Source organism: Nyctibius grandis, chromosome 3 (genome assembly GCF_013368605.1).
Source record: "Nyctibius grandis isolate bNycGra1 chromosome 3, bNycGra1.pri, whole genome shotgun sequence".
Lineage (NCBI taxonomy): Eukaryota > Metazoa > Chordata > Aves > Nyctibiiformes > Nyctibiidae > Nyctibius > Nyctibius grandis.
In genome coordinates, this window is record NC_090660.1 from 361,281 (window position 1) to 376,808 (window position 15,528).

At 44.0% G+C, this 15,528-nt stretch overlaps 1 protein-coding gene across 4 annotated transcripts in view; it reads right to left on the reverse strand.

Annotated features, from left to right (window-relative positions):
• COA1 (cytochrome c oxidase assembly factor 1) overlaps window positions 1-12,353 on the reverse strand; it is a 47,308-nt gene extending 34,955 nt beyond the window's left edge. For all 4 annotated transcript variants that reach the window (XM_068396722.1, XM_068396725.1, XM_068396723.1 and 1 more), the window contains exon 1: window positions 12,259-12,353. The gene's annotated coding sequence lies outside the window, so the exon portion shown is untranslated. The remainder of the gene's footprint in view (window positions 1-12,258) is intronic.
• Window positions 12,354-15,528: the final 3,175 nt, after the last annotated feature.

Sequence of the window (15,528 nt, forward strand, 5' to 3'; positions counted from 1 at the left end):
ATGAGTGGTAATTAACTCTCATGACTACAAAGGCGAACAACTTCGGCGCTTGCAAAGGGGATCAGAGGCAGCTGAGCTGAGAAAGAACTGTAGCAGAACCAGTATTTGCCTGGGAGCAAACACTGCCAGAGTGCTTATTTTAGAATGAATAGTCATGTTCGTTAACTAGAGCTAACTACTGAACAAATAGCTCACGTTACAGCACACCGAGGTACGCTAGATGCACCCTCTGATCTACTGACTGACAGACCTACTGCAGTGTTCTTTCTTTCAGAAATTGAAAAAAACCCAATTTATCCTTCATAGCTGGTTCTGGTTTTTGGTACAGAGTCTTTTCACAGATGAATAGGAACGAAACTTGTATGAAAAAGGAACCTAAAATGGGCTCACTCATTGCAGCATGAGATATTTACATTCAGTGTGAGCATGCGGCTTGCAAAGAAAAAAAAGAGCAACCATATTAAAAGTTTTTCTGTAAATCAACACGTTTGACTGTTAACCCCTTACTTGTATCTCCATCAGGACAGGCAAGCTTTGGTGTACTACATGCCCGTGTCGTTTGTGACCTTCTAACACAACTGCAGCCTCTCAGCATCAGGATTTGGCCTGCTGTTCACTGGCATGCTGTGTAGGCCGCCACACCCTACGTGCCACTTACTTAAAATACCAGTGTGGACAATGAATAAGACTCTCATGGTTTTCAAGAAGTAGGGGAAAAGAGCTGTTTTTTTGGGATTATTTTTAAGGCAGCCAAAATTCATCCTGAAAAGTACAAGTAAAATGTGTTCTGATTATCACCATGCGAGTAAACACATCTCATCTGGAAACACACATGAAGTGATGAGTTACATGAACTGCTTTACACTGATCATCAGGGATTTTACAGGGATTAAAGATTCACTTGTCAGCTGCTATGTCCTTTAATAAGCTTCTTAACATCTATACTGACAGAAGCAGCGCGTCCCCAATTTAGCAAACCAGGCTATCTCTGTCCAGGTTTCACTGCAGCTCTGAAGGCCTGGAAAAAGTATTAAATGCAGTGAGTCTTCTGCCCTCTTTAGGGAAATAATCTACTAAATAGATTTTCTTCAGACCCAGCTTTTGTGGAATGGACAATAAAAGTATCAATTCCCAGGAGCTGCACAAAGTGTGTGTGGCTCTTCATGCTCTACTGAGGAGAAACTCATGTACCAAACACCTACGTTGTGCGCTGCTATGTCCTGTTCTCGTACCTCCTGCCTTAGTTCAGGTCCACAGCAAGCTTCTCCCTCAAGGCTTGTTCACCTCGCTAAGGATGGCTTGCTTGTGAAGCACTTGACAGTAGCCAGGGGTTCTCTGCCACAGGCAACACAGCCACTGGCCATCTAACCCAGCCAGGCCATCTTAATCCCTGTTTTGCACTCTCACCTTTCCAGCTAAATATTTTTCTGCTTTTTAAATAGTATGCTCCTTAGGACAGAAGGTCAACCACATACTTATCCAGAACCAAGCACAAATCACCCTTTAATTCTTTGGGTGATTTTAACCCCCTAAGATGTTAAACACCTTTTGTTTAACAGCATTTTTACAGTCCAAACCAACTGTGAAGCAGACCAGGCAGATTCTCACTTTGAGCCCTTAGGTTTATCTAGGTTTCATCCTCCTGTCTTTCTATGCTCTGGGCGATTCCATGCAAGTTTCTTGCTGGTCTCTCACAGTTGTTTTGTGCCATCTTCTGCTGCAGGAGCCATGCAAGTAAGGAACTGTAATAACAACACAGACTGCTCAGCTTTGACAGGACATAGCTATTTTTACTGGATTACTTTTCTGGCACAGCACTTAAAGCACCAAATGACTTGACACCTGTAATTTTATACTTGGAATAACACAAGGTATTCATACTTCTTTTGTAATCTAAGATAAAAGCAAACACTACATATGTTCTCATTCCAGTGCTGCTGTCTGGCAGCTATTTGCCTCAAGAAAAAAAAGTACTGTTACATTACAGAATATGTGGAAAAGTAAAAGCTATGGAAAAGAACTCATTAAACAGCTAACTTATTCCCCTGCTAGCACCGGACTGCTCCCTGCAGCATGCTTCAGAGTATTTTGTCCAGTCTGGTTTTACAAGTTTCACATTACTTTCATTTATATCTATAATACAGCGCCGAGTCCAGTGCGGTTTGGTGCTGCTTATTTTCCTTGTCTTTCAACTAGAAGACTCAGTGCTAGACCAGCTGTTCACATAGAGTTGGCTCCAAAACTACTGAAAAAAAACTTGGATTCTTTCCACTGACTCCAACAGGCTTTGGATCAGGCTCACAAAAAGATGGCGAGTACATTTCATGTAAGACTAAGCAGGTTACAGTCAGCAAAGTCTAAAGAGGATTAGCTGTGTGCAAGCCAAAGGCGTATTACCCTGCCTGCTTCTGGAACAACTGGCTAGCACGCTTTGGCTTTCATGGAAAGGGACAGATTGTGGTGCGCTGCCACTAAGCCAACGCCACCATGCCAGGAACGGATTTGATCTGGAATCTGCCCAGTTAGCCTCATTACAACTGGGATTTCCCTAAACTGGAGGTGAGGAAATTTGTTTTCTAAAAATGCAAAAACAATAAGCAAATGCTTTCTGCTTTCCAGTTGTTTAGAGACCCCTATGGAATGAGTATCAGGACAGACACCATGGGCTTTGTCTGTCTCCGCTATCAGGAAAGGATGAACCCTCCTTCTCCTTCAGAACCTAAAATGGGTCGTATTTGGTTTAAAATACATATACTTAGACCTTCACTTTCTGTCACCAAAAGAGATGGGCAGCCCCAAACCGCTAACGTGCGCATGTTTTACAGAGAACTGATACTCCAACACACACCCACTGTGTGAAGTCCTCCAAATCTACCTAAACGTGATTTCCAGGTGGAAATAGTAAATGTGTCTGGGAAAAGGAAGCCTGCAACACCCAGAAAGTCCTTCTTCGAATGCATGCCTGCTGAAAGCTAAACGCCTTTTATCAGGTATTATTTTACCAGTGGGGGATTCATTCTGAACACCACAATCAAACGAGGACGGCGGTGCGCAGTTATTCTCCCCACCCTTTCAAAGTTCACAGCAAACCGTGCCACGCTCTGTGATCTTCTCAGATGCTGAGAAAGCTTTAATCAACCAGACCTTTTTTTTTCTGCTCCCTCTTTTCCCCACGGACAGGGGACTTCACGGCACTGCTTTGTTGTACGATGTGTACAGTTATAACCTACGCTAAAAGTATGCCACTAATGAACGAACACTGGGTGTGTGTGTCAAGCAGATGAGAATGTTCTTTTGATCTTCTGCGCTCCACCAGTGTGGCAGACGGGTGTCTAAATTGCTTTATTAATGCGCTGAAGTCTTCCATAATTTCTCAGACAATACTGTAGGAATAATCAGAATTTCAGCACGCTTTGATTTTCTGCTCTTCCAGCTCAAATCTAGCAGGATGTTACGCAGTAGGGAAAAAAAATGATGACTTTTTTTTTATTTATTCATTTTCCACGGGGTTGGGAGGAACATATCACGTGCTTGACACTCTCTGAGGCAGCCAACAGAAGCTTCTCAAATTTCTGTTTAATTTCAAAGCAGTTTCCACACAACATGGGACCTGTATTGACCTTTAGGTACAATTTTGAAACTAGTTCAAGCGAGCAAGACAAGGCTTTTTAGCCTCCAACATACACATAGCTGGGGAAAAAGAAATAACCCAACTGGTTTGAGGCCACAGAAGGATATTAAATTAACTGAAATTGTCTCAGGGTGTCTCATGGAAGCACTGTCTTAGTGCAAGGACTTGTCACCAGAAGGGAAGGAGGAATCGGAGGGAGAAGTGGAACAAGTGTCATTGATGCTTTGGAGGAGTGTGGATATAAGGATGCAAACTAGAGGGGTAGGATCCCATATGTCTGCAGAGGATTTCATGTTCAGAAAACAGTATGTGTACATGCAGCAGCTGCAGCACACCCAGGAGCCAGGGGATGGATAATCTATATGCAAATAACTGCCTAGTTCCCCCATGAAAGCATGGGGCTGACTGCACAGAGCCTTACTAGCTGCACAATACGTCTACATCACGTCTGCAAACATAGAACAGGAGTTTAGGAATGCTTTTTCTGATGAGCTGAAGGCAGGGCTGGAGCTCAAGTCTCAACTTCTTCACTTGCCTTCTCTACTGACTTGACTTCCCATAACTCCATTTTACAATGAATTTGAGAGGACATGCTTTCACATAATGGAAGTATGAGAGGTGTCTTGCAGTTCAGCTTCACAACTGTTCCTGTTCCTGTGGCCATTACAAAAGGTGCATAAGGAACTGACTTCAGGTCTAGACGCCCATGAAGAAAGTAACTGTAAGTGAGTAAGAGGCTATGCACTCATGTGAGAATCCACCCTTCTCTCTCCTTTATATGGCGTTGGCTCATAAAATCAGTTACTTACACACCTCACAGAGACGCAATACTTAATTAATATTTGTTAAGTGCTTTGAAATTCTGATGGAAGACATCACACTAGCATGCATTATAACTAACACCCTGTGAAAGTGATGCCAATGGTGTTGCTCAAGCAGAATGCTGGAAGGATATCCAGTTTTGCATTTAAAAAGGGGGATGGAGGTGAAGAATGTTTAGGAAAGCATTTTAAATCTCAGTTATCTTAAAGGAAAAGGGACAACGGGGGAGGAGGGGAGCTAAAAAAGTTTTCAGAGGAATTTACTGTGCAGTGTGCAGTCATGGGGTAAGTGCCTACAGCAAAACCCTGTCAAGTACACAGAAAATGCTTCACTGCCTTCAGTGAGGTGAGGATTGTCAGCTTCTGTCATAATTTCCAAGAGGTGCATCCACATTCCACATGCAGGTTTGTGACTTTGCACGGTTGCTTGTTTATAGTTTAGGTCGAGGGAAGAACCTCATCAAGCTAGGGCATGCTCACCATGTGAAAGCAACTGCTCAGCTTCTCATCATCTTTCCACTACATCCCACATTTAAGAGTAAATCTTTCCATTCTGTTAATGAATTTGGACCTGAGCTACCTATTTAAGTTGGTGGCAAAATTCCAATTAAATGGAAGCAGCATGGAGATCACTGTAGATTTTGTAATGATGAGGGGAAGAAAACACCCTGTGTTTAACAGTGGTTGTAACCCATATACACCCCTGGAGTTCAATTCATTTACTCAGAAGCCTGCAGAATTTGTAATTAATTCCTGACTGGAAAACAAAAAGGAAGTAACATAAATTCAGACAACTTATTTTTCCAGAATTAGGCCTCCATACCTAGCAGGATAAAGACTGGGAGAAGCATGCTCCTTACCACTTCTGGGCAAGGCAGAGTTAAAGAGCACAATTTTCAACTGGAAGATTTGCACCTGGGAGGCTCAGTGGAGAAAGGCTATAAAGAGAAGCAGGTGAGAAGCATCAAACTTTGAGAGAAGGTACCTGGGAGCTTCTAGTATGAAGAGGAGTCATTTTACTGCAGCAGTCTACAGCTACTTCAGGTAGGAGACTAAGTGAAAATGTGCTAGGATACAAGTTTTGATTTATTTTTATTTTTTAAAGTATTGAAGCCTGTTATTTGGTGTATATGGGGCTCTTTGTAAGCTATTACTTGCATTTTTCCAAGTGGTGTGTGATGGCTTCCGCTGAGTATCCCTTAATGTACTCCTATATGGCCCAGGGAATCTTAGAGGTGCTATTTATTGTAAACCATCTCTTAAGCCAGGCTTTCCAACTGTGCTACACGCAGAAACGTTGTATTACAGTAAACCAGCACTTGTAAAGCAGCTTTGTGTCTATGCAATTGCCTAGACCAAATGTAATGATAAAGTTACACACAGCAATTCTTCTTCTCTGGTGTTAGTATGCTGTACCTCTCTAACTCTACTGCAGGCCCTGAAGCATGTAGGCTTTTAGTTTTCTCTCTCAGTGCTTGTACAGCTGTGTCCACAAATGTACATGCCCAGTAAAACCCAAGGAAATGTTCCTGGATGCCAGGATTAAGCTTTGACAGCCATAGCTCTAACAACTTGCATGCAGTTCTCTGCTTTCTATTTAATAAAGGTTTTTGGTAAGCTTCTCACAGCAGCTCACGCTGTAGCTGTTAAGTGCTGACAGTTGCTTTCCAGTCCTAGTGGAATAAGCAACGTCACTCTTCCATTCAAAGTCAGTAGTCAAAATGGGTTGGTAGGTGATCTACAGCATGTTGCAGCTCTCTGCCTCCCAAGGAAAAATGATGGTAAGGGGCCAAGGCAAAAAATTCAAGCCTAAAGCTTTTACTGACTACCAGTTAAATGCCTGACGCTTGAAGTCACTGAAAACAGTGCCATGATAACTGGGCAGGCAGTCTAGAGGGAAAATTATTCTGTCTGCTGCTTGGTGAGACAGCTTTCAGGGAAGGCCACCGAAAAGACACTTACTATGTGTTTTGGAGAGGCCTGATTTTGTGGAGGGGCCAGAAGAAAATGATCCAGGAGATTAGAGTATGTTACGCTGTATGTAAGTCAAAGACCCTTAGTGATGTCTGCACGGAGATGACAAGAGCTGAAGGATTTTTTAAGACAATACTGATCCTCAGTTTAAGACTTCAGGAAAAACACAATGCTGCTAAACAAGGTAATTCATGGCTTGTTCTCCTCACTGTGTGTCCATCTACATTATCCCTGACTTTTTTTACCTGGCTAGCTCTGACTTTCTCCTACTGGCTTATCCTTTTTTCCCCAGTAGGCTGCAGAGCAGCCCAGCAGCAATCTCTAAAAAACCACCTACATGGAGAGCAGCTGAATTGCCTCTCAGTGCATCTAACCAAGCCTCATCCCTCTTACCTAGCATGCTTTCCAGAGCATGTTCTTGCAGTTCTCTAACCTTCTAACTTATGTTTCTGTGCCTGGTTTATTTTTAACATTACTTTCATGGTTCTCTTATGCCACGAACAGGACGCAAATACCTGCTTTACTGTTAATTTGTGTCTCTAGCAAGATCTGTATACCTTCTACCTACAGCCTGCCAAGGTGAACTCTTGTTAGGCAGTCTAGTCACTCTGTATCTACAAATGTCTCTGCATTCTGAGTATCTTGTTATTTTCTGCTACCTCTTAAGTACACTACATACATTTCCCAGTCTCAGGTAAATGATTTTTCATGTCACATTAAAATGAATGTTGTTCAGATAAGCATGTCTTTTCAAGTAGTCCAGCTCTCGGTGTACCACCCTGTGTTTACACCTTCAATTTGTGATGTTCATCAACACCATACAACTAGTTGTAGAGGCTCCTGTAGAATGCTACAAGACTGGAAAGCACTGGTTTGAGGTCTTTGGGACTGTGTTAGACTTCTGTTGGATCAAACTTCCCTATAAATGTTCCTGTGCCTTATGGGTCTTCCTTCTGGGGGAGTTCAATATATCAATTTCTAATTATTTTAATGCTAGACTGATCTCTCTTATAATTACTGCTGGCTACGTCTACATTAGGAGTAAGTACAGGTCTGTAAATCAAAATACCTGATGCTGAGGGCTGTGTTCCCACTATGTGGTTTGTTTAGACCAGCTCCTGACTGCTCCCATGGATTTTCCCACCTACGACTTGTGGAGGGTGTTAGGCATTCTCCTGGGGTGCAGCTTCTGGTGGTCCATCGGAATACTTCAAGTTCAAGTCCAAGTGCTATACGTGGAGGCAATTTGCTTCAAAAGCACACTCTTGGCTCTAACTCATTTAACAGCATCAAAGCGAGCACCTACACCAGTGGTGGAGCATAGATCAACACCTGCCAGACAGACTGGGAGATTACTGCTGCCATTAATGAAGTTAATCTGCATCTGGAGAAGGCACACGGGCATGTGGAAGATTTCTATCTCTTTGTTAGTTAATGGGAGACGCTTACAAAGCCATTCTTCAAAGCAGATACAGCTACAGACATGAAAAAGGAAAACATTCCTTGTTCACGTGCCTCCAGTTTGATCTAGGAGAGGTCTAATAACATGATGGCAGAATCCATTTTTAGGTAATGCATAATTGGGCTTGCTATGTTTATTGTAGTGATCAAATTAATAGCAGGAATGACTTTTTATTTGGTGTAGGGAGGGGTGAGAAGTGGCAAAACCCCTCAAATTATCTGCTATGTACTGAGGATATACAGAGTACTCTGGGGCAGCTCTGGAAACAGGTACTATGTGTTTTAGCTGGGGGTAGGCTGTGCAATCACTTAATGAAAATATGTAAATACCAAGAAAAGAAAATGATGCTCCCTTAGGGGAAGAGGGAGGTTTAAATATAACTGTTATTACTGCTGTGCGGTTCTTAAAAAAGAACCACTGCCACTCCACCAGATGGAAGTATTCTATCACTTAACTAAAGACACTCTAATACCAGAAAGCACCCCTGAAACATGCTTAAAATCAACTGTCACCATAAGTAGACAGTGATGCTTTTCAAGTTGCTCACAACAGGGAAAAGACTAAGAAGCAATGCTGAAATGACAACTGGATCCGTGTTAGTAAAATTGCAAGTTTTCTTGTGTATCAGGTAGCTTTTCAGAAATACACTCTCAAATAGTTTCTATTCCTTATTACACGCTGAGCAGAAAAAAAGTAAGACTGCATCTTCAAGAGGTTGGCCCCCACGCTAGCTTTATGGTCGTGTAACTGCTGCTTACTTCCAGAAACTGAGAAACAATACAGCCTTTCTCTGCAACCTCCGCAGTTATGCAAAATCACAGCTCAAAACTGTAGACTGAGTCACAAACAGCATTATAGACAAATAGAAAAATCCAGCTGAGGCCCTTTTTTTCCCTTTTCCCACCCCCTCGCTTGAATCCGCGAGCATTTCAAGATCAAGCGTTCACGCACATCGCTTGTTGACTTGGGTTTCTGTGGCACTAGTACAGTTGGGAGCTGGATGAACGGTGAGGTGTCTGTACAGAAGTAGGGTAGAGCTGATGTGGCCTCCAGATCTGTACCGAGAGCTCCCTCCTAATTCTCAGAACAATCACAAACTGGGCTGCCACCAAATCATCCCTGGAGCTGCTCTGAGGGCTGTGCTGCAGGCTAGGTAAGGTAGTCCAGGCAAATAGGAGAAACTGCTGTGCAGTAACAACGCTCACGTGGAGTTACGTTGTTTAATAGATGAGTAGCGTTCACCTGGGCTGGTGGCAGGTGTAGAAGAAAGGCCAAGTGCCCTAACAGCCACGTTGGTAGGGAGGGCACGCGTGGGCCTGTCTCTTTGTGTGAGCTGCAACACTTAAGGTGCCTTAAGTGTAGTGAAAACAACCCCCAGCATCAGCCCTTCCTCCTGCTTGACTTTATGTTGTGGTCACAGCTGCGAAGGTAAGGATGTTATTTTGCTCCTTTTGCTCCTCTGGCACTGAGTCAAAAGCCAGAAGTTTGTGTTAGAAAAGTGGCTTGGGAAGTACTGTATTAACAGACTTACAAAGCCTCCGAGTTCTGGGGAATAACCAGCTTTGAAGTAAAATATGTGCATCAATAATCCGTGCACACTTCATTAATTTCAGAACTGCAACAGCAAAGTGGTAGCTAGAAAAAGCTGTAAGATAGTAATGAAGGGTTTGGGGGTTATTTTTTTCTTTTAATCCCAAAAGCTCCTTATCTCCATTCTCCATGTTTTTTCATTCAATTTACAGTAGTCTAAATTAAAGCTCATCTAACAAAAAAATGACACATTAAGTTTGACTAACCTCTTCACCCTGCTCTTGATGAAAATCCTTTCTTCCTTAGGGGAATAAATGCAACAACTTTAAAATTGCTACATTGCTTGTTTAAGATAACTTTGCACTTTGTGTTTAATGGAATTTGGCTGATTTTGGATACTTTAGCCCCTTAAATTATCATGTTGAGATAGTGAGGGCAGCAATTCTTGTCAAGCCTCTAACTAAGACAAAAAGATCTCTAGGCACTGAGCTGCTAGAAAGGTGGTATTTTATCTGCCCACATGCACGCATCTTTCTCTCCCACACCTCCAGTCCAGCTTGAGAACCTTTTGCATGGGCTACTGCAGATATGAAACATCAATTTACTGCTCAAATTTGAGTCAAAGCTTAGAGGCACAACAAAGAGTAGGTGCAGTTTAACACTGCATTTAAGTGCAGCTGTGAGTTGCTGCTGGAATGGGTGCTCATGCCCCTTTTTCCTCCCTTCTGCAGGACTGTGCAGCTGCAGTGTATGCCAGGCCCACAAAGCCGTGATGCACTGGAAAGCCAATTTTCAAAGAGCCAGCTGATCCCTGAACCTGATGCAAGACGTGCTGGGCAGTGGAATAGGGCCATCTTGCTGTCACAGCCTGCTATTACTCCAGCCTGTGAGGCTGGCCTAACTGGGGAGGCTCATTTTTTGTTTCAACACTTCAGTTTATCCAAAACTGGCTCTAAAAGAAGCAGTCCAAGCCCACTCTTATACCCCATGCTACGTGCTCCTACTCTAAGAGTTCATGTAAATCAGCGGAAAGTAATTGATTTGAGTCAAAACCAACGAGACTGGGAGGCAGGAGGAACTAGCCTCACCAATAAAAAGGGGATGAAGAGATAAAAGGCAGAAGTGATGGCACCCCATGCATCCTCCACCTCAAATCCCACCACGTGGGAGCTGGCAGCACTCCTGTGGGCAGCGCCGTCTCTGGAAATGATATTTAAGTGGGTGAAAGCAGCGTGACAGGAGCAGGTCTTTACAGCAGCTTGGATATTTTCTGTGTATCAGGCTTTGTTTGTAGATTGCTAGACAAATTTGCCTCGCACCCCACTTCTAAAAGGTATACTTAAAGTGCAATTACCATTAACGTGGTCCTGGTAATCGCACTGTGAGATGATGTGTGTATAATTACTGCACTCGTTCGTCCTCTTAGGGGTCTAAGACTCCTCGCTTAGCAGGCCTGAGGCCACCTCGCTGTGTGGCTTTCCTCGCTGCAATGCCCTCGTTAGTGCCTCTGTTTCCACCCTTACCGCCTCTGTAAGCTGTGGTGGTGCAGACCTCTGCCTTGGGCCATACTGCGATGTCAGGACCAGACAACACTGTTCTTGTTTTAATTACAAGTGCAGTGGCTGGGACAATCTGGCACTTTCTGATCTTGCCTACTGGAGCAGAGTTGAGATGATCTGGTACCTTCTTGTCCTGGGTGCAAGTACAGTGAGTTGGGATGATTGGGCACTCCCTAACTGTACCTGAAACTCCTACTGCCTGGGAAATGTACTCGGAACTCCTCCTGCCTGAATTGTAGCCCACTCTGAAAGGTGCCGAGATTACCTGACAAGAATTATGGCCATAATGAAAAAGTACTGACCAAAGTCAATCATCTTGCGACCCTATAAATAGCAATCCCAAGTGAGGCCCTTTGAGCTCTCCAGGATCGCAGCGGGCTGTGACCCAGCATCTCCCCCTGAGCTGGGACGCCCCTCAGGGTAGATCTCATGAGGTTTACAGATAGTCTGCTGATAGCTGCTGATGAAGAAGAAAGGTTCAAAGATTGTCGCTGGTCAATGCTGACAAAGGGAAAGAGTAATTCACTATAATTAGGTTTTGCGAGGTTCAAAGATGACAAGCGTGAGCAATTCACTATAATTTGATTTCATGAGGTTTCAAAGATCACTGGGTACCAAAATTTACTACAACCTGCAGAGAAACAAACATCTTAATCAGAGGTTAACCTCCATATCTCTGTGTGTGTGTGTGTATGCGGTTTGATTTAGGAAACTGTTGAATCTTTAATTAAGCCACTGTGTTGATTATAATAGATTGTTGATTATTGATTGACTAAGTATTACTAGAAAATAATATAATCTAATTTTGTGACTTATCATAATAGCATTAACAAATCTTTAACTTTGAGGTAGCAGCAATTTTATAGGACCTATAATAGCGTGTTGAATCAACACCACCGAAATCCCTGTCTCCAGTGCCCTCAGACATGAACAAGTCACACTTGTACAAACTCCTGTTAAAATCGCTTTTGGTAACACCTTCGACAGCGATTCTTTAAGCGCCCTAAATCACTCATTTGCGACCCAAGTGCCTGCTGCTCCCACAGCCGCTGTTCCCTTCACGGGGCCGGCGGAACCCCGGTGCGAACCCACCCCCGCGGGGCCCGCCCGCCCCGGAGCCCCCTCCCGCGCCGCGGCCGCCATTTTGTGCAGCGCCGAGCCCTCCGGCGGCGAGTGGGGGGCTCACTCCCGTGCCGCGCCGCCCGCGGGGGAACGGGGCGGCGGGGCCCTGCCCTAACGGCCGTCACCGCGCCCGGGGCCCGGCTGCCCCCCCTCACTCACGGCATCGGCGGCAGCGCTCACGCGTGGGCTGTGGGGGCCGCCATTGCCGCGGCCTGCGACGGCGGCGGGGCGCTGCCGGGCGGCGCTGCAGGCGGCTGAGGGGCGGGGCGGTTGTGAGGGCGGTGCTGGGCCTGCCCGTGTGTTTAACCAGGTAGTGCGTGGGGGTCCCCAGACCGAGGGACACCATAAAACCACCCTTATGCATTAAAACAAAGTTGAAAAACCCAACAGAATTTCTGTAATCGTCTTTCCAGCGATCCCCAAAGAAAACTCTCTGGATCTAATCTGATGATCTGATTCCATACAACGATATGCGTGTTTAACTTAATTACTGCTGCCTTTAGCTTATCTTTTTTCATTCCCAATGTATCCCTTGGCATTGTACCACATAAGCTGATGTCCCTGCCTGAGTTTATTTAAGCGGGCTGTCACTGAGCTCAGCACTTAGGCGGCAGCGTTTGCAAAGTGTGTGAGCGCTGCTAGATTACAGGATCCTGAGCCTTGGCTCAAGGGTTTGATCCTTCTGAAATTAAACGATGAGTGTACCAATAATTTCAGAGCATGTTCCGCTGCTGTTTCTTACCGCATCGTATCTGCGTTGGTATTTATTGTATGTGTTTCCTGGCTGAGGAGTTGGATCAAGCATTCGTCTGAGGGCTGTTGCCAAGCCAGTTTGTTCTCTTATCGAAGCAGTTTCCAGCTTCTTATTTACACTTTTCGACTTACTATTGTGATTTAGTGGAATATTATCTGCTATTGAATTCTCCCAAATAAAACTGTTTCTTCCCATGGAGTACTTCTGGTGGTTGCCAGTCAACTCCTATTGTCAGAATGATGATTACATTATTTTGCATTTCTTAGTTGTTCCTGACAAAATAATTGAGAAGGGGGAGGTTGCTAGGGTGTAGATGAAGTTAATCAATACATCTGTTTGCTAGGACTTGTAACGCTTGTGGGACTGTGGAAGGTGAGAGCGGAGAGAAACATGGCATGGAAAGACAATCAGCAGAACAAAATGATGTGCAGATATGACCAAAAAATAGACAATGAGAAAGACAGGACAAAAAAGGGAGCAGGTGGCCCAGCCTAGTGGGAACTCTTCCTGTGCTCCTAAGAAGCCCTGTTATGAGGCGGTTTTGTATGCAAAGCTGCAGGTTTTTTAACCTCTCTTTTTCTCCTCCTGCCTTTCCCCTAACATCCCTTCTTTGTGGGAATTGGTTGCCTTTACCTTCAGGGGTGGTCTGACTCCTACATATTTAATTACTGTCTGAAAAATCTATTTCATATGTTTCAGATCTGAAGAAGGATTTTGTGCCAAAAGCTTGTCTACAGTTCCCAGCTATGCCTGTGTTGGCTTAACTATCCCTGCAGGCCTTCTCCTTGTAATTCTGCAATGATGAAAGCTATACAATATCCATCCAATTTTGGTGAAGTTTTATTGATATTGAAAGGTACTCGTTATTTATAGATACTCTTTCTGCTATTTCCATACGGAAAGAGAAACAGGCTGTTAGACATCGATATACCACTAAAGCTATGCCCACGCTGGGGGCTATTTGCTGCTGCTTCCAAGGTCAGCATTTCCCCCTGCCCACTGTCACCACCCTGGGGACCACAGCTTCTCTTGCCATGCTGGCCGCTCATCTCACAGTCACAAACAGCTCCTCCAGAGCCCATCTCTCATTCCACCTCTCCAGAGGAACCACTCCCCCCAATCTTGACCAGGTCTGGAGTTCGGTTGAGTTTGGTATCTAGACCCCTGAATAAACAAACAAACCTGTGGCAGCGGGAGCTCGAGGCTGCATACAGGGATCAAACAGCAAGTAGTTACCTGACTGGTTTAAGCTAATCTAACTCCACAGTGTGTTGGAAAGAGGCAGTTGTGCCCTCCTGTTTGGCTGCGTGTTGCCACTCCCACCTGGTTTTGGGAGCTGATCCATCTGGAAAATATTTTTTTTTTCTAATTTTTTACAAGGTTAATTATGAGATCAGACAGGTCCCGCATCCTGTAGAACACGTGGCTGTACAAATGTGAGCACTGTTATTGAATCCAAAGGCTCTGAGTTACATCTGCCTCTAATCACTCCCATATGCATTCTTTCATATGTTCTGCTATTCGTTATGGTTTCCTATCATGTGCTAATTGATTCATTACCTTATGCTAAGCATATAGTCATGTGCTAGTCATTAGCAGTCCCATATGTTGAACCTATGCTGTATATCTTTAAATGCCGTATCTCCTGGTCTGCCAATCCTCATTTATGGAATGCCACACATATGTTGCAGACCTTCATTCATGCTTTGATGGACTTTAAACTTCCTGCTTGTTAATCTTGTAGGTAATTCTTCAGTTACTCTCTGGAGCTCCTCTTCATTGCACTAGTGTAACAACTATAATTAGAGCTGCTCATATGTAGATCTGTGCTTTAGCCTGTGGTACTACAATATATTTGAGAGGGGAAGGAAAGAATTTTGAAACATCCTGTGACATATTTGAAACATCCAGCATAAACCCCATGTTCAGATGAAGTTATGTTAGACCATGGAAGTTGCATGACTTAAAACTCTGTAACTGGCTCAGAATATGTGACTCGGGAAAAGCAAATGTAGCGGGGAGGAGGCCGAGTGAGTTCCTGAAGTCTTACTGGTGAGGAACTGCTCAGAAGAAATGAGTGGGAAAGACGGAAATAAGAGTGCAACACTCTTACAATCCCAGCCTGCAGAACTTCAGAATAAAGAATTTAAGGAATCTAGAGCTGCATTGAATTTTTAAGTTTTATAGGAAGAAGACAGACTACTTATGGTGTTACTGCTTACACGTAGCATGTCCAAGATTTGGCAGAAACAGGTTGGATAGAACACACTTGGGTGCCAAAGAAATAGTTACTGATTTTTCCAGAGTTATTTCTACTTTATGTCTGAGATGAATGAGTCCAGAATTTGATCCTTTGTACCTGTAGTCCCAATGTGAAACAGTTTTAGGTTCTGTCATAGTGTGTGAACGCCCAACATCAGCATGGTATAGAATGATCTGTGGAATTCAAACCATCCTCATTTCATATACCGTCTATTGCAGGAACTACTGGCCTAGGGGAAAATAGCTGCACCCTCCCAGGCTTTTATCTTCCAAGCCCCGAATGAAGCAGCTGAAAGTCCTGTTGCATGTAGATAAGAAACAGCAAGCAAAGAGGCTGGGAGTAAGATCTGGGTAAAAGTGGCTCTCCAAGGAAAAGCAAGTGCTTAAGCGCAGTATGTTGTGGGCCAGGAAGC